Source organism: Canis lupus, chromosome 36 (assembly GCF_003254725.2).
Source record: "Canis lupus dingo isolate Sandy chromosome 36, ASM325472v2, whole genome shotgun sequence".
Lineage (NCBI taxonomy): Eukaryota > Metazoa > Chordata > Mammalia > Carnivora > Canidae > Canis > Canis lupus.
Window position 1 is genome coordinate 4,950,414 of NC_064278.1, and position 18,313 is coordinate 4,968,726.

General features: G+C 44.9%; 1 protein-coding gene across 8 annotated transcripts in view; it reads left to right on the forward strand.

The window, feature by feature from the left end:
* Window positions 1-511: 511 nt before the first annotated feature.
* The window catches only part of TANC1 (tetratricopeptide repeat, ankyrin repeat and coiled-coil containing 1), a 226,744-nt gene continuing 208,942 nt past the window's right edge, over window positions 512-18,313 (forward strand). For all 8 annotated transcript variants that reach the window (XM_049106149.1, XM_049106146.1, XM_049106148.1 and 5 more), the window contains exon 1: window positions 512-600. The gene's annotated coding sequence lies outside the window, so the exon portion shown is untranslated. The remainder of the gene's footprint in view (window positions 601-18,313) is intronic.

The following is an 18,313-nucleotide window of genomic DNA, read 5'->3' on the forward strand; positions in this document are numbered from 1 at the left end:
GTTTACTGCTCCCGACCGAAGCAATAATAACATCTTTGTTTCTCCCCCTCCCGGGCTCCCTCCTCCCGCCGACAGGAGCGCGCGGCGGGCCCCGCGGAGCAGCCGGACGGCCGGGCAGCCCCAGCGCCAGGGGGCGCGCCCCCCCCGCCCCGCCCGCCCCGCCCGGGCACCGGAGAGGCGCGGGGAGATGCCTCCTGCGCCGCGCGGCTCCCTGAGCTCGCCCGAGCCCCCGAGAGTGGGCGGCCGCGCGGGCGCGTGGGGCGGGCGGAGGGAAGCCGGGGGGCCGCACAGACTGCGCTCCGCGGCTCGCTCCCGCCCGCCCTCCCCGGCCGTCTGCGGAGCGCGGGGGGCTGCGGGGCTGCGGGGCTGCGAGGCCGCGGGGCCGCGGGGCCGCCGGACCGCTCGGCAGGTCGGGCCCCGGGGGCGGGGCGGGCGCGCGGGGAAGGTGCCTCGGGAACACGCGCGGGGCGGGGCCTGGCGCTGCCAATGAGGCCCGGGGGCGGGCGGGCGGGGCGGGGCGCCGGGAGCGGAGAGGCGGCGGCGCACCGAGGCCGGGCGCTGGCGGGAGCCGCGCCGCGGGGCTGGAAACTTTCCCGGCAGGTAACTCCCGCCGCCCTGGCGCCGCCGCCGGCTTCGCTGGGTCCGGGCGGGGCCCGCTGCAGCCGCGCCCCGGGGCGAGGGGTCCGCGCGGGAGGAGGGGGCGACGCGGCCGGCGGCGAGGCAAGTGCGAAAGTTTCTGGAGCCCGCCCGGCCGCCCTCCTCCGCGCCGGCGCTCCCGGGAGCCGTCGGGGACGGGCTTGGGCACGTCGGGCGCCCGGGCTCGGCCCCGCGGGTGGAGGGGCCCCGGGAGGCGGGCGGGGGCGCGTGGCCCGCGGGGTGGGGGCGCCGGGGCTTCCGGGGCTCCGCGATGTCGGGGAGGGGCGCGGGAGGGGCGAGGCTCGCCGGGGGGCCGCGGCTCCCGGGTCCCCGCACAGGGCGCAGGGGCCCTCGGGGCGCTCGGGGGCCGCTCGCGCGTCCGGGGAGGCTTGGGGCGGGGGCGCGGGGCGCGCGGCTGGGGCCCGCCGGGCGCGGCCGCCTTCCGGACGCCCGGCCGCGGAGGAAGCCCCAGGCATTGTGTGGCTCCGGATCGCAGCCGCCGCGAACTTCCTCGGCTCGGCGCGGCGGCGGGAGGGCGCGCGGCGGGGGCGGCCCGGGTGGGCGCCGCGGGGCCTCGGGGCGCGTCGGAAGCGCGGTCCCGCGGGGCTCAGCCGGGGAGCGAGGGCGCCGCCCTCCTCCTGAACTTGACCCCAGAGCAGCGCCGTCGGCGGGTCCCCAGGTCGGGGCGGGTCGGACCCAGCCGCGGGCCTCGACCTCGACCTCGACCTCGGGCCTGGGGCTGCGAGTGCGCTCGAGTGAGGAGGCGGAGGGGCTGAGAGCTCAGGAGCAACCCGGGAGCTGGGCTCAGAGTTGGTGGGATTTTTTTTCTTTTCTTTTTTGAGAGTTGGCATTCCTCTGTAGTGGAAATGAGGGGAGTCTGCATCTCTCCAGCCCCCCCCCCCCCCCCGTCACGGTTATTCCCGCCAGGCTGGCACTCCTGGGGGGGGGGGGGAGCTCTCCGGCCCTCCGAGGCGGTTCAGATCTGCTACCGCGAAGAGTGCTGGATTTTAACAGCTGCTTCTTGGATGCTGAAACCGGGGAGTGTATGAGCGACGGAGAGACGGTGGATGCGGAGCCCGCCTGGGTGTTCCGCTCGCTCCTCTAATGTACTTAGAGGTTCACGGGGGACCTTCCCGAGAGGATGCCGGTTTCTGCGGTTTGTCAGCCACGGCGCAGGGCGGGTGTCAGGACTCCCGGTGCACGGATCCTGGTGGAATTGAGATGAAAAGTGTGCAGGAGTAAAGGAAATGCGGTATCTGACATCCTTCAGGACTTCCTCCTGGCGCTGCTCCTCTTACCTGCCAAGTGAACTTGGTCCAGGCTTCCGGACTGTTGTGATCTGACAATAAGGGATGGGAAATCGTGTCATCCATTTTAGTGGAGGCAGGAAAGTCCAGAAATAAATGTAAGGTTACTTTTTCATGACCCTGTCTCTCTAGCTGTGATGCCACAAACTTTTAACTTTTGCTGGGACTTGGAAGCAGTGTTTTTCTGCTTTCTTGGTTTAACCACCAGAATGTCCAAATTATCATAATTTATGTCCATCGTGGAACTAAAGCATAACTGATTCATAGTCAGCCCTTTTCTGCTTCCCATAAGAGCCTGTAGAAAAAAGAACATTTTGTCTTTTTCACCACACACCATTTATTTGGTGCCATACTGGGTTTTTGATGCTGGATGATTGAGGGCACAATTTTGAAGACAATGAAATTGTCTTGATTAAATTGTCCGTTTTTAGGCAACATTCCCCCTCAGAGTTGCTGATTAATTCTTTATCAAACCAGTATCCCTGGGCTGATATAACTATAATCCACGTTATAATGACGCCTGCCAGCACAGCTGGAGGTTAATGTTATGTCAATGTTTCCTTTAGACATTTCCAACCGGATCCTGAAGGTTTTGCCTAGGTTGGATTGAGGGTAGGCTGTGAACCTCACGGTCAGAGAAGTGGCTTTATTTTAATTTTTCTGATGAAAAGTTTAGTTTAGTTACAGGAGTAAAATTTACAAATTCAAAATGAAGCAGAGGATGTGTGTGTGTGTGTGTTGGTGGAGAGGGATTTTAGTCTCTAGGATAACTTTGTCTTTTATTTTATTTTATTTTTTAAATATTTTATTTCCTTATTCATGAGAGACACAGAGAGAGAGGCAGAGACACAGGCAGAGGGAGAAGCAGGCTCTATGCAGGGAGCCTGATGTGGGACTCGATCCTGGGACTCCAGGATCAGGCCCTGGGCCGAAGGCAGGCTCTAAACTGCTGAGCCACCCAGGGATCCCTGACTGTCTTTTAAATGTGTATTTCAGTGGTGGAAAATTAGAACCTCCCCCCAACCAGTTTACAAAGTGTTTTGTATACAAGGCTCTAACACCTTTCTGTTTTTTTCATCATCATCATCTCTAAAATGGGATTATCTTTCAACACTAAACTTCTCTAAGACTTGGAGAAATGTGCTTAAGCACAGGTTGCAGAATGCCTACTATTAGCACAGTGCTTTGGGGTTTACAAAGGGCTTTACCTATGTATTTTAACCCTTAATTCTCAGGTTAGTAAACTGAGGCTGAGCCATTTAGATCAGTTTGCTGGGTTTCATCTATAAGTGGTGGAGTTGGACTTGTACCTGGATCTGCTCATTCTCCTTATCCCCTCTCCCTTTATTTATGGAGTCACCTGAGGATTGGCTAAGACTTGACAAACAGACTAATGCTAATATGTGGCAGTTTCTTATAGTATTTCATTTATGGGTTCTTCTGGTTTCAGAACCCCAGGGTTAACATCTATGCTTTGATGTCAGAGATTAAAAACAGATCAGTAACAATGGTAATAAAATTTTCTTCCCGAGAGAGCTTCAGAAATTCACATACCTCAAACTAATCATTTGTTTATTTTCAACTTCTTTTTTATTAAGTAGGCTTCAGGGTCTAGTGTGATTTATAATCCAGACTAGTAACCCAGACAGCATTCTTAAGGAAATCACTTCTCAGATCCATATGTCTTTTTTAAAAATAAGAAATGAAGATATCATTTGCCTTTCATCGTGGTACCTCTTAGCGGAATTACAAAGCTTGGACAAACGTCCCTTTTTTGGTGTCATCATTCTTGGGCTCTTTCTGCTGATGTTTGGAGAAGTCTAATTCCGCAGCACTTTCTGTGCTACATAAATTCTTCCCTCATGCTGTTGGTTTAACGGTAAAGACGTAAGTAGTAGGCTGCAGGTGACCCATTTTCACTGTGACTCTAAATGTTTGTACTGTGTCCTGCTTGCCTATTTAAGAGCACTGAGCGCAACTTGACACTCATCTGGAAGCTGGTATGGATTTTCTTTAAAAGGTTCTAAAATAAAATTATGTGCTAAGCTATAGGCTCTTTTATGTCTGAGCAGCCTGTCCATCTTTAGCTTTTTAAACTTATTCTCAGAAGACTGTCTCTTTAGAATATTAAGCAGTCGGGTTTAAACCTCAAAAGAGAGTATGTACCCATAAGTACCGATTGACTGTAAAGGCTCACTCACACGCGTGTGAGTGGAGAGAGCATGATGAAGCAGTATTTGCTTGTGAAGTTGGGAGACTATCAACATACCAGAAGGGAACAAGAGCAGCAAAACAGAAGAAGAGCTTCTGGTTTTTTATTATCGGGAGACTGGATTTTATTTTATTTTATTTTTTTAAAGATTTTTAATTTATTTATTCATCAGAGAGAGAGAGAGAGAGGCAGAGAGAGAAGCAGGCTCCATGCAGGGAGCCTGACATGGGTGGGACTCGATCCTGGGTCTCCAGGATCACGCCCTTGGCTGGAGGTGGTGCTAAACCGCTGAGCCACCCGGGCTGCCCGGGAGTCTGGATTTGAAATAATAGAGGAAGACTTTTGATAAAGAAGGCTCTCGGGAAAAATTATCTTGTGGAGAGTGAGTGAAAGGACTTCTGGTTTGTTTGGCTGTGGTATTGATGGCACTTGCCCCTCTACAGTAGATATTGTCTTTAAGGGTTCTTGCAGGTATGTATGATCAAGAAGAATATTCTGGGAGGAAGAGTCCCATGGACAAGAATGTCAAGGACAAGAAAATTAATGCAGAGGGATGGCACAGTCCCTGGATTTTAGCACAGGTTTTTGCTACTACCATGAAGGAATTTGTTAGTAAAACTCTTCCAGCCACAGTTGTATGTAGATGTGAACCTAGTACGTTCAGTCAGATAGCCCAGAGCCACAGTGACTCACCACCTTCCCTGCTCCACCCAGCACACCTAGGGTTACTTGCCTATCATGACAGTGGCTTATTACCTCTGTGAGTCCGGGTCGTGGGTGGGGCTGTCTCTAACACCTGGTTATGCTTTTTTTCATGCATATATACTCGTGCAAAAACAGGATCCTTTATACATGTGCTTTTGAAGAAATGTGAGAAAGGTTTGACATATATTTGCACAGTTTAGAATATAGTATATACTTATATAATGTGCTTTTTTCCCCTCTTGTCATATCAGTATATTCTTCTTTGGTACTGTTTTAGTGACTCTTTGGTAAATCCATTACATACATTACCATAATTTATTTAACCAGTCTATTTGGACATTTAGGTGTGTTGAGAAGAAAGATCTCTTAGGCTATGAGAACCCTTTGAATGAGGGCCCAGCACACTGCCCCACACAGGGGCACCTGGCTGCTGGTAGCTTCAAAACCTCACATCATCAAGAAACTGATTCTTTGCTCTTAGTTCCAATTTGGGAAAATCCTGGAGAGAACCCAGATTGGCCTAATGCCAGCCAAAGGAGAGTTAAGGTTGGCAGTCTCCATTAGACCCACAAGATGGGACTGTGGGGAGACAAAGTGTCCCACAAAGAAGGGGGTTATTGTTAATGGAAGAGGGAGGAAGCTGTCTAAACAAAAAGAGCTAGCTGTTTCATGCAGGATATGTTTCCAAAAGTGGTATTGCTGGTCATAACAACATACCAATGTACCAGAGGGTAAGAACATTTTTAATGCTCCTGTGATGTATACCCCACACTCTTGAGACTTTTCCACATTCTTTGGGGATTTGAATTGCTGCATATACAGGCACTTGTATAATGGGTATTGAATTACTGCAGAAAAGTCGAAAATTGGTCATTATTTTCACGTATCCCGTTATACTCCCCTCTCTTTGCCCCATGCTTTATTCTAAATTACTTGGGGTCAGTAACCTCAATTATTTATGTTTATTGAGTGCTTGCTTACCCTGAACTAGGTGTTTAAATAAAACAACAACAACAAAAAACCCAACAACCATGGAAATGAAACAGTATAGTTTTTTCTTCACTGTTGTCCTGTGTACATGGAGTGTTATACCAGGGATGGTTTGGTTGCCCAAACCACAGCATTCCCTATCCTGGTCTCCTTTGCTTCTTGTGTTTTAAACCAACTACTGTGTTTAGTTGATTGCAATTCAGAAATTGGAGCTGGGCTCAGCTGGCTGGTTTTTCTGCTGGGATCTAGGCTTACTCACACTCTGTTGGTTACATGATTCTGTAGGAGGGCCAGTGCTGTAATAATTTCCACATGACTTGGTATCATGATCTTGCTTTTGATTGGTTCTCTATTGGCCGGGCATTCAAGGTAAGTTGGGTGTGTCCTCTGCCCTAGGGGATGAATCTTGATCAAGTTCAGTCAACTTTAGTAATACCATACCTCTTGCTAGTGACTGGTTAATGAATATTTATGTGATACCTATGGAGTACCGCTGTACTGGGAACTGAAAGTTGTCAGCAAAATAGAACAGGTTAATACTCAGAGGATCACAGAGTACAAAGATGGATGTGCCTATGAACATGGTGGCATTTTCCAGCTGCTCAATTAACTAACCCTGAAACCACTGTGACTCAGAACTTGTGTGACAAATTTTTTTTATTATTGTTTGAGGCAGTTATCTCCAAATGGAGTGCACTAAACCATCTAGTCTGAAAAGGAAGGAAATATTAGAACCTTATCTAGGAAAAAAAAAAAAGCTTTATTTTTATTTATTTATTTTTTGCTTTCCTATTATTTAATAGATGGTTAATACTGGTTGGTATATCTGAAAAGTCTCCTGTTACTTAGGCTATATGAGAGATGATTTTATAACCTGGTGGAAGTGCCAGTGGTACTCTCATTCTTATTCTTGCCTTTGGTGAACTCTGTGTAGAAGGATTTATGAATTATGTTATCTATTTTTGAGTAAACAGACTCCCACAAAATGGGCAAGTGGCTCTCTTGCAAAGAAAGTTTAAGGATAATGATATAAGTTTATAGGATAAGAAAGTGTCTTATTATAGAGATGAGGAAATGACTTTTATTTTTTTAGATATTTTAAAAAGATTTTAGAGAGACAGCATGAGCTGAGGGGAGGGGCAGAGCGGGGGAGGGAGAGAATCTCCAGCAGACTCCCCCACAAAGCATATCCTGGGGCTCCATCTCAGGACCCTGAGATCATGACCTGAGCTGAAACCAAGGGTTGGAAGCTTAACTGACTGAGTCACCCAGGTGCCCTGAGGAAATGACTTTTAACTCAGATTAGTAAATTGGCACAAAAATTGTGTATGGATTTGTATTAATAAAAATAAAGGTAAGAATAATGTTTGAATCATTCTCATCCATTGAAAAGCTTTTAATGGATGTTTTATAATGTACATACATTAGTATACACATGTAATTCATAACTCTAGTGTTTTAATTATATATAAATTATATGCAATTTGTAACATATTGGGGATACGTGTTTAATTTTTTTACTTTTAGGGCTCCATGACCAAAAAGTTGAGACCATATTTTCCTGTCACTTGGTAGTTATGTAGTTTTTGTTACTTGTAGCTGAAAGCACAACTGATTTGGGGACAGGTAAGAGCCATGGCTGTTCTCCTTGTATTCATAGCCTTCAAGATTCTCCATGGTCTGGTTCATGACTTTCTTTTCCAGACGCATGTCTTTGCAAATGCCACTCAGCTCATCCCTGTTCCATAACTGTCCCATACTTTGTATCAGTTTGCCTCAGGGGAGGCTGTTTTCCCCATCCCCCACTACATTTTCTTTTCTTTTTTAAGATTTTATTTATCCATTCATGACAGACAGAGAGAGAGAGAGAGAGAGGCAGAGACACAGGCAGAGGGAGAAGCAGGCTCCATGCAGGAAGCCTGATGTGGGACTCGATCCTGGGTCTCCAGGATCAGACCCTGGCCTGAAGGCGGCGCTAAACTGCTGGGCCACCGGGGCTGCCCCTTTTTCAAGATTTTATTTATTTAGTTGAGAGCGCACACACATGAGTGGGGGAGGGTGGGGGGAGGGGAGAGGCAGAGGGAGGAGCAGACTCCCCTCTGAGCAGGGAGGGGAAGGGCTCTATCCCAGAATCCCAAGATCATGACCCAAGTGGAAGGCAGAGGCTTAACTGACTGAGCCACGCAGGTGACCCCCCCCCACTACATTTTCATTGTCCTTCAAGGCCTAGCTCAAATTTTGCTTTGTCATTAACATTTTTTTCATCTTCCCCTTCTGCATTTACATGATTCTTTCTGTTTAATCCCCCAGCACATTACTTGTACAATTATAATTTTTTTTTCCTTATTGCCTTTTATTATTAAGTTGTTGGCCTGCTTACTTTGCCTCCGGGTTATAGGCTTTTAAGTAGGCTCCATGCCCAGCATGGAGCTTGAACTCACTACCCTGAGATCAAGAGTTGCATTGCATACTCTACCAAATGAGCCAGCCAGGCACCCTGGGCTTGATGCCTGGGCTTCTTGATGGTTGGGGTCCTGTCTTGCCTTAGTTTTTTAAATTGCTTGTTTCCCTTTCCTGGAAGAAAAAGGAGTCAGGCAGAGAACCCACAGCTGTTAAATTCAGCTCTGTGCCAGTAGGGGTGCGGGGCGGTAGGAGGTTCTCTCTCCTCCAGCCCTCAATAACCTTAGGAGGTAGAGTGCTGCAGGTTCGTATAAGGAATCTGAGACCAAGGAATGCACATGGCCAAGACAGGAGGATCCAGGATCCAAACCCAGGGCATTTTTATTCCAAAGTTTTTTTGTCTGCCCTCACATGTGTTGCCCACAGTTAGACATTGTTCTCCTTCCATGTGGGTACAGTGTCATGGGTACAAACAGGAAGCTCTGAAGACTGATGCTGCAGAAACATCATCAGACAATCCTAGGCAGGTGCAGTCAGTTGAGAGGAGAGTCTCCTCCCCTGTGGAGTACAGACAAGGCCTGGTGGTTGGGTTGTATGAAGCTCTAAATGCCCGTGGACAGTTAGCTGTTGGCAAGTAGCTCCAAGCCCTTCATGGGGGAACTCCTGTGGTAAGGGTCTGGCCTGAGTGTCCCCACTGGGAGACAGGAGGTGATGGACGCTTCATGGCTCAGCTGAATCAAATTACATATGCCGTTATTCTCTCCATGGGAAGGATAATTGAGGGTTGACAAGTTGTTGGCTTTCAAGTTGAGTCATGTTAGATATATGCTATCATGATGGAAAACAGACATCTCTCTAGGGTTTTGAGGGTCAAATGACAGAATGTCTATGAAAGGGTTTTGAATGTTGTAAATTGCCTCCTAGATGCAAGGGAGACATCAAATTTTATTGTTTCCTTATAGCAGTGACTTCTAGCTCAGATTTCTTTGTTAGCCATTTATGTATTCCCAAAGTTTTTAAGTACTGAGGCTTTTAAATGGAATAGGACACATTTTTCACTCAAATGAACTGCAGATATTAGTTGAAAGCTTGCTTTTATACTTTTAGCCATGGAGTAGATAGAATTTGTGATATGGTCAGTCTGTCTTGGAATCCAATTGTTCAAGTACCCAAAAGACCCATTTGTAAGAACAGGACCACTTCTGGTGCATAAAGATGAGTTCTCCAAAGGACTTGGAGGTAAATTGTTAGAAGTCCTTAAGTACTACCTTGAAAGACTGTCAGAGAGTTTTGATTTCAGGTTTTGTTTTGTGTTTTGTTACCATGAAGCCAGTAACTTAACTTTGAGAAGTCATTGGAGAGCGTTTGAGGAGCCTTTGAACTATCTCGGGGAAGTTTTGAAAGTGTAAATGTGTCGTGGTTTGACAACTTATGAATTTGAGATTTATTTCATTGCGGATTTCAAAGGAAGTAGATTTGAATAGCAAAATTTAACTCCACGGAGGGAACTTTTGCAGTGGCAATTTTGTTTTATACAAAGATTTGATTTAGAAATTAAAACATGTTAGAGTCAACATATACTTATGATAGATGCAAAGACAGAAAAAGTGACAGGCTTCTAAGTTGCAAATAGATGCAGTTGTGAATTTTTTATTATTCAGAGTTCTTGGAGCATACGTGGGACTTAAGAGAGCCTTACTTGAGAGTGATTTAGCTAGGTAAAGCAGCAGTTCCCAAAGGGGGTTCCATGGAAACTGATTCTCATGAAATTAGTAGATGTTATGCAGTGAAAAAAGCTCTGTGTTCAAATAAGTGGTAAGATCTGGGCTTACCAAAGCACAGTAGGTAGTTTTTTTTTTAACTGTAGGACTTCTGAGTACCATTATTTCTAATCTTCATTGTGAATTCCCTTGGAGGGAAACAAAGTTTTAAGCATTTTCCAAATAAATTGAATTGTGGAAACTTTTTTTTTTGCAAAGCATCTTTGCCCGGGAACAGTGTTGGGTTGTTGTTTAATTTGCTGACATATTTTCTTTTTTTTAAAGATTTAAAAAGACTTTTAAGTATTCTCTACACCCAATGTGGGGCTTGAACCTACAACCCTGAGATCAAGAGTCCCAGTGCTCCATTGACTGAGCCAGCCAGGTGCCCCTAATTTGCTGAAATATTTTAAAGCAAAGCCCAGACATCCTGACAAACTTTATTATTTTTTTTTAAATTTTTTAAATTTATTTATGATAGTCACAGAGAGAGAGAGAGAGAGAGAGGCAGAGACACAGGCAGAGGGAGAAGCAGGCTCCATGCACCGGGAGCCCGATGTGGGATTCAATCCCGGGTCTCCAGGATCACGCCCTGGGCCAAAGGCAGGCGCCAAACCGCTGCGCCACCCAGGGATCCCCATCCTGACAAACTTTAGTATGCATTTCTAACTAAGGACTTAAACCCCACCACCTCATTGTCACTTTTCACAAAATTAACAGTGATTTCTTAATGTCATCTAATTGTCCCCCAGATGGCAATTGTCACCATTTTTGTTTTCTTGGATCTGGGATTCAGTCAAGGTTTACATATTAGCACTGAATTTTTGCTGATTTTGTCTCTTTAGTCTTTTTAAATGTAGAAAAATGCTATCTCACCACTCCTTCCTCCTCCCTTCTGACTTGTAGAAGAGACCTTGTAGGATATTCCATATCTATAGTTTCCTTGTTTCCTAAAGTTGTTACCTTTACAAGGTAAAATTGTTTACCTTGTCCTTTGTGCACTGTATTTCCTAGAAATTAGAGGTTAGATCTCAAGGCCTGGTTTAAATTCAGGTTAAATATTTTGGGCAAGAATAGGTCGTGGACTATGCTTTTCTTCTGTGATTTGGGAACAGGCATTTTAATTTAGCAATTCATATTTATATAGGTGTATATATAATATATGTAGACACATACGTAATAATACATCTAATACATATAGGTATCACATACTACATTAATACACGTAATACACACATGTATTACACATACTATGCATCTGTCATATATGTATAATTAGTATGTAATCTACATATACATTTGTATATATGTAATATATAACATACTCATGCGATATGTATTACATATATGTGTGTGTGTATATATATATATGTAATGCCTTCGAGTTCATTTGGAAATTAATTTTATTAGTATAGCAAAGGGGTACAAATTTAATTTTATTCCAGTTGTGGTTGGAAACATTGTGTTATTCTGAATAGTTGGCCTGGTTAAATGGTTATAAGTTTTCAGTATATCTTAAGATTATAAACCATGTTTTGGTAAAGTGACTTGAGCATTAAACATTTTTGGTGGTTGAATTTTATTCAGAATGACAGTATCTGAGTTGTAAGTGTAAAACATATTCTATGAAGATTTATTTTGAGCACATTAATTTAGCAATATGCATTTTACCTCTGTTGGATAAATTTTAACAGAATATTTTTCTGATAAATGCTTATGCTAATTTGAAGTACAGCTATAAATCTAAGTACACTCTCAGGGTCATAATTTTATATGTACATTATCTTGGAAACTCAGACATGTAAATAAAAGTTCCTATTGTAGCTGACTTTGTTAACTTAATTTGATATTTAAGTTTTTTTTCCCTTGATAGTCTTCCAAGTACTTCTATGTCTGGGAAAAATTAAACTCAAAGAAATTTTGTGTGTCTTAATGAAAAATAGCATGGTATATATAAAGTAGCTTTGTGTGATGAATGGTAGCTATCATAGATAGTTCCCAGCACATTCTTGTATTTAATCCCTTAGCGGTTGGGAATATTGTTCTATGTATTAAAATTCACTTGTGAATAATAAGGCACTTTGGACAGTAAGCAGTTTGGAACTATAGTAGCACACTAAAAATACACAGTACTTTTTTTTTTCTTCTCCTCTTTTAAAAATACAAATATATAGGTTTTAGTGAATAAAAGCATGATCTTTGAAGCCAGATGAACTCTGGTTTAGCGTGTGACTCTGGGCAGTTTACTTGACCTCTGTCTTTTTAACCCATAAAATGGGTTAGTAATCCTGTTTCATAGGCTTTGTGCCAAGACTGAAGGTGAGAACCCATGTAAAATGCTTAGCACTACTTGTGATGAGCACCAAGTGATGTATGGAAGTGCTGAATCACTGTGTTGTACACCTGAAACTAATATAATATATTCTGTTAACTGGAATTAAAAACTTAAAAATAAACCAAACCAAACAAATATGTTGCATAGTACTTGGCTCATAAGTGCCACAATGTCCTCTCCTTTCTTCCTTCTCTTCTTAACCATATTTTAAGCTCACCTTTCTGGATCAGTAATTGAATGGAAGTTTTTGTTTGTTTTTATTTTATTATTTTTTAAAGGTTTTATTTATTTATTCATGAGAGACACACGAGAGAGAGAGAGAGAGAGAGAGAGAGAGAGAGAGAGAGAGAGGCAGAGACACAGGAAGAGGGAGAAGCAGGGTCCCCTAGAGGAACCCGATGCAAGACTTGATCCCGGATCCCAGGATCACACCCTGGGCCCCAAGGCTCAATAAATAAATTGTGCTCAATGGTTGAGCCACCCAGGTGTTCCTTGTTTTTATTTTTAAATTTTTATCTATTTTTTTTGTTCTGAGTGTTTTTTTTTTTGTTCTGAGTGTTTTTTTTTTTTGTTCTGAGTGTTTTTTTTTTTTAATTTTTTTAATTTTTTATTTATTTATGATAGTCAGAGAGAAAGAGAGAGAGCCAGAGACACAGGCAGAGGGAGAAGCAGGCTCCATGCACCGGGAGCCCGACGTGGGATTCGATCCCGGTCTCCAGGATCACGCCCTGGGCCAAAGGCAGGCGCCAAACCGCTGCGCCACCCAGGGATCCCATCTGAGTGTTTTTAAAATTGCTAATTTTAAGCTACCGATAAGACCTTGATTTCAAGATAATCTGTATAGTTATTTGGTTGCTTACATTAAAACAATTAGATGTTTATATGAAATATTTTGAACAAACAAGTGGGACATTTTTAGGTAGTAATTTATAAAGGAGTAGGAACCAGAGAAAAAAGGATATTTTATTATTGGCACGAGGATATTGCTAACAAACTGTCTGGTTTTAATGAAAATCAGTATTTTAAAAATCCATTTATTTACTAAGGACTGTGAGAACATGAGAAGCTCTGCAAACTTCAGAGTTTCACTTGAGTGTGGTTTAGAATAATACACTTTATTTTGCTTAGATGAAGTAAGCCTGTAGCACCATATTCAAGTAGTATGTCTATGTTTATGAACAGGCCTATTGCCAACCAGGAGAGCAGCCTTCCTGCAGAGGACAGGGCTCAGTGCTTCCCTGAAGGGCCTCTGAAGGGCCTCAGAGCTTCACAGTGGGGAGGAGGGAAGATTCTCCTTCCTCGCTTATTCCCTGTTAAAGACTCATGTAAAGGGAGAGTTAATAAATCCGAAGTTTCGAATGGGAGAAGTTTTGGAGGCCATTTAAATGGACATTTATGGGCCTTGACTCCTTGGCATTTTGGGTAAACCAGTTAAATGTTCTCTTCCAACCAGCTGTTTCTGAGTCTTGGGACATGTGGCTTTGTTAATGGCTTATACAAGAACAGGTCCCAGGAAGACAAGGACTCACACTACTCTCTGCCCAGGCAGACCTGTTCTCTGAGAATGAACCTGACTCCCTAAGGGTACTCAAGTCCAGCACACTTGAGCTTGTTACACTTTTTTCACTACCATTAAGTAAGAGTTTTGTTTATCCCTTCCTTTCGAAAAAATTTTTTTTTTCTTTTAAGCAGAAGAGGGACTCCTTAAGTTGTCTAGCTCCACATCCCGAAAGTCAAGCCAGGAAGAATCAGAGAGCGTGATTTCCCTCACCCATCATAGAAAAAGGGAGGAGATGTCATTTCCAGAGGGATAGTGATTGAGTTCTAAGCAGACAGAATTTATAAAGACATCTCACCTTCATGGGCCTTTTTTGCTTTATTAAGAGCAATCTTAGCTCAAGGAATACAATATCCTTACAAGTTTTAGAAGTAAAAAGTTACCATGAAGGTGTTAACTGTTTGACAAATTAGAAACTGTTTTCATTTGGTGGAAGCCTTGTAGTCATTCTTCCAACAAATACCTTGAGGGCTGTCATTATGCCCGTCTGAGGCGAGTCCCAGCTCTGTGCCTCAAGCTGAGGAGACAAGTGCATGTGCATGCACAGTTAGAAGGCAAGTGTGCAGCAGGAGAGTCGAGGAGGGAGGGCAGGGGGAGAAGGAGCAGAGGAAGAAGAGTAGGCAGGGGAGGAGGAGGAGTTGGTGGCTGGGGAAGACTTCAGGGAGGAGGTGAAAGTTGTACTTTGCCGGTGGGGAAGAGGGTGAGGGGCTTTCTGTGAAGAGAGCAGGACCAGCAGAGGCAGGAAGGTGTGAAAATACAAGTCATGTTTGGGGTACGGTTACTAGAACAGATGGCACTTGGCATTTGGGTACAGTGGCAAGGAGGGAGAGGAGCCAGATTGCAAAAGGCCTTGCATGCTAGGCTAAGAAGTATGGACTTGATCCTGTAAAGCAAGTGATAGCTGTCAAAAGGTTTGAGAGCAGGGAGATGATGTAATCAGAGCTGTGTGTCGGAGGAAAGCTCAGGCGACGGTGGTGTGGAGGAGAGACTGGCGCAGGGACAGATGGGCGGCAGGGCTCTCTGTTATGAGGCTTTGAAGTAGGTCAGGTGAGAGATGATGTTCGTGGGAGGAAGAGAACCGTTGTCAGTTCAATACCTTTTATTGTGCATTTAGGGTGCAATAGTTCAGGTCCTCACTGCAGAGCACTTTTTATAGAGTGCTGTGATCCTCACCTTCATTTTGCAGAAAAGGAGAGGGGCTCAGCCAAGATTTGCACTCAGGTCGACAGTCCTGTGCCACCATGCTTTTACAACAGAGGGAATGAGAACACACAGACGAGAGTGAGCATGGGAGATGATTTTTGCAGCAGCGTGGAAGCGTCTTCCAGGACAAACCAGGACTGCTTAGCAGCTGGCTCAAGGTAGAGGGCAAGGCTGTTTCCAGGTGGGCAGCAAGGTACCCACAATGCCCATAGCAGAGGCATCTCTCAGGAGGGGAGGAGCAGGGTTGGGGGCCCCTTGGGGATACCCATTTGGAAATCCCCAATAGCCAGTTGGAACTTTGGTTCTTGAAGCACTTCCTAGCCTCCGTGTAGGAGCTCCTTGAAGTCCTTTTGGTAGGATTGGACTAGAACTTCTGTAGGAGGAGATGGGTAATGAGCCCTTCATCCCACAGCCCCCAGGCCTAAACGGTGTTGTATGGCATTTAACTCCGAAGGATTCTTTCCACGGCCTTGCTTGCTAGTGTTTCCACTGGTCTGCAGTGAGGGTTGGCGGTCTGCATTTCTGTAAAGATCCTGGGATCCCAGATTGAGCCAGGCAGGTCGCAACAGGATCGTACTGTTGAGAATGTTTGGCTCTGTGTGGCCTAGGCTGTCTTTTTAACTTCACTTCTTTGAGGGGGGCTTTCAATAGCTCCTTAAACAGTATGATGTTGAGCTCTGGTAAGAACCGACACCTTGGAAAATTATTTTTTAGGAATGTACATACATTCATATTTAATTTTGCCAAGGCTGTTTTGAGTTATTTGGATTAAATACTCAAAAGTAGGAAGTTCCCCCTCCCCCATTAGGTTTGTTTTCCTTCCCCCTCCCCCATTAGGTTTGTTTTGCCTTTTAAGTGGACTTTTGGCAGGAAATTCTAGGACAATTAGATTATGAGTATTTTCCTTGCTTATGAAAAAGAGGTTGGAAAAGGGAACCTGGCAGGTGGAGAGTGAGGAGGAATAAAGCTTTGGTATTACTCATGACTCCAGACTAGCCCCTTCTCCCCTTTCCTCTCTGTCTGTTTTGTGTCTTTTTTCTTTCTATTGGCTTATAATTAATATGTAATATTAGTTTCAAGTGTACAACATAATGATTCAGTATTTGTATATATGGTGAAATCATTACCATAATAAGTCTAGTTAGTTAACATCCGTCACACAGTTACAGTATTTTTCCTTGTGATGAGAACTTTTAAGATCAATTCTCTTAGCAACTTTCAAGTATGCAATACGGTATTGTTAACTATAGTCACCATTGGTGCTGTACATTACATCCCTGGGATTTACTTATTTTATAACTGGAAGTTTCTGCCCTTTGGCCACCTTCATCCATTTTGTGTCCCTGTTTTTGGTGAGTGAAGGCTTTGAAGCCAGACCAGCTAGGTTCAGGCCCCAGCTCAGTATGGCCTAAGTGTGACTTAGTCTCAGGGCCACTGGAATGTTACCCGCTTTCCCCGAGGTTGTTTTCTGAGACTTTGGAATGGGAGTACTTCTGAAGGTTGGGGAATTGAGTGATGTACAGTCAAAACACCTAGACCTAATCCCAGCTCTACTCCCTTAATCTGGAGAGGGAGTGTGAGACCTGGGAATGGGCTTCATTCAACACACCTCCAGTGCCTGCTTCTTTCATTCGGCAGTGTATCCAGGGCTGACTGTGTCGTGCATTTCCTTTTAACCATTTCCTACCATAGTCTACCTTTCCTAAAGAGTTAGACATTCTTGTTTGGTTGTAGCTGATTATAGGAGAGAAATGATTTTTTTGTTTTGTTTTCAGCCTGTGTGTCTTTTGTGTTGGTGTCTGGTTACCATTGGGATAATTTTTGCTGCTTTGTCACTCCTAGTGAGTGAGGCCTGGGTTCATTAACTGCTGCTGAATGGGTCATTCTTTTCTTGTGTGGGAGAGAGGAGTGGCTTCCTCATGTGTTACCACCTTTGCTAAATGTCATTTTGACTTCCTATATTAGTTATAGGACTTTCCCCACTGCCCTTTCTTATCCCTGTCCTGGTGGAGAAGATAGGAGAGGGGCTGCTTGTCCTCTGATCGATTTGTTCAGTCACTGAATAGGCTCTGTGCTAAGCGGTTATTCTTAGATGGTCTGATTTCATACCCTTAAAGGCCTTAGGGGCAGGCATTCTTTGCTCAGCTTGCAGATGAGGGTTTAGAGCCGGCCGTGGGTCTTCTAGCAGGTTCACAGGACGCTGGTGCTGCTCCTGCAGTGCTGGCCTGTGTCCTGCCCCTCACCCGCTTGTGGGCCTTTCCAGGGCGACTCTGTCTGTGCAGAATTGGTCAGCTTTTAAATCTTTTATGGGTGCAGACCCAAAGGTCAGCTGTAGCTGGTGGTATGGGACTGTGGATGCTGTGGAGCTGGGGGTGGGGAGAGAAACTGCTCACCGGGAGAGCTAGCTGTGGGATTAAGCAGGGATGTTGGGCTGCGCGGCTGCTTAAGTCGGCTTGTCCTCTTTATTTTGAATGGCTCCCGAAAGACGCTGCCCGAGTGTGAAAGGTGCACATTGTGGATGCTGTGGACAAGATTCGCTTGTTCATAACCTCCTTTTTGTTTTCTGCCATTTTAGTGCTGCATTCTAGATTGCTTTTGGCTGACTTTTTTGGGGGACTGTAGTGCCCATGGATTACCCACAACAGTTATGGGGTTGTCCTGCCCTCCAGGATTGCATATTTGAGCTTCTCAACCAAACTTTCAGCATCAGAATGTGTGACCAAAAGCAGAATGGAAAGATCAGTGGTTCTGGAATAAAGTAGACTTGGTTTCAAGTTTTAGCTCTCCCTTTATGCCTTTGGACAGATTTCTTAACTTCTGGGCCTTAGTTTCCTCATCTGTAAACTGGGTATCACTGTGTTCAGTGAGAAGTGATGTTTGTAGGGCTTGGCACCCAAGAGGTGTTCAAGAACTTCCCTTTTCATTCTAGCTTAATTCAGTGGTATTAAATATATTTAGTGTGCCAGATATTGTACTAAACTCTGGCAGGTGCAAAGATTAGTACAGTGTTTTCTTTCCTGGAGAAATTTAAACTCTAGTAGCTATGGCTGACTTGTACAAATTCATCCTGAATTTGTTCAGGTTCCCCTGCCCGGCGGGTTGGGGAATCTTTTCTTCCTGGAGGGAGGTTATACCTAAGCCCTCTCTTGAAGGACTGAGTAAGAATTAACCAAGCAAAGGAAGGTAGGATGGGTTGCAGCTAGAACA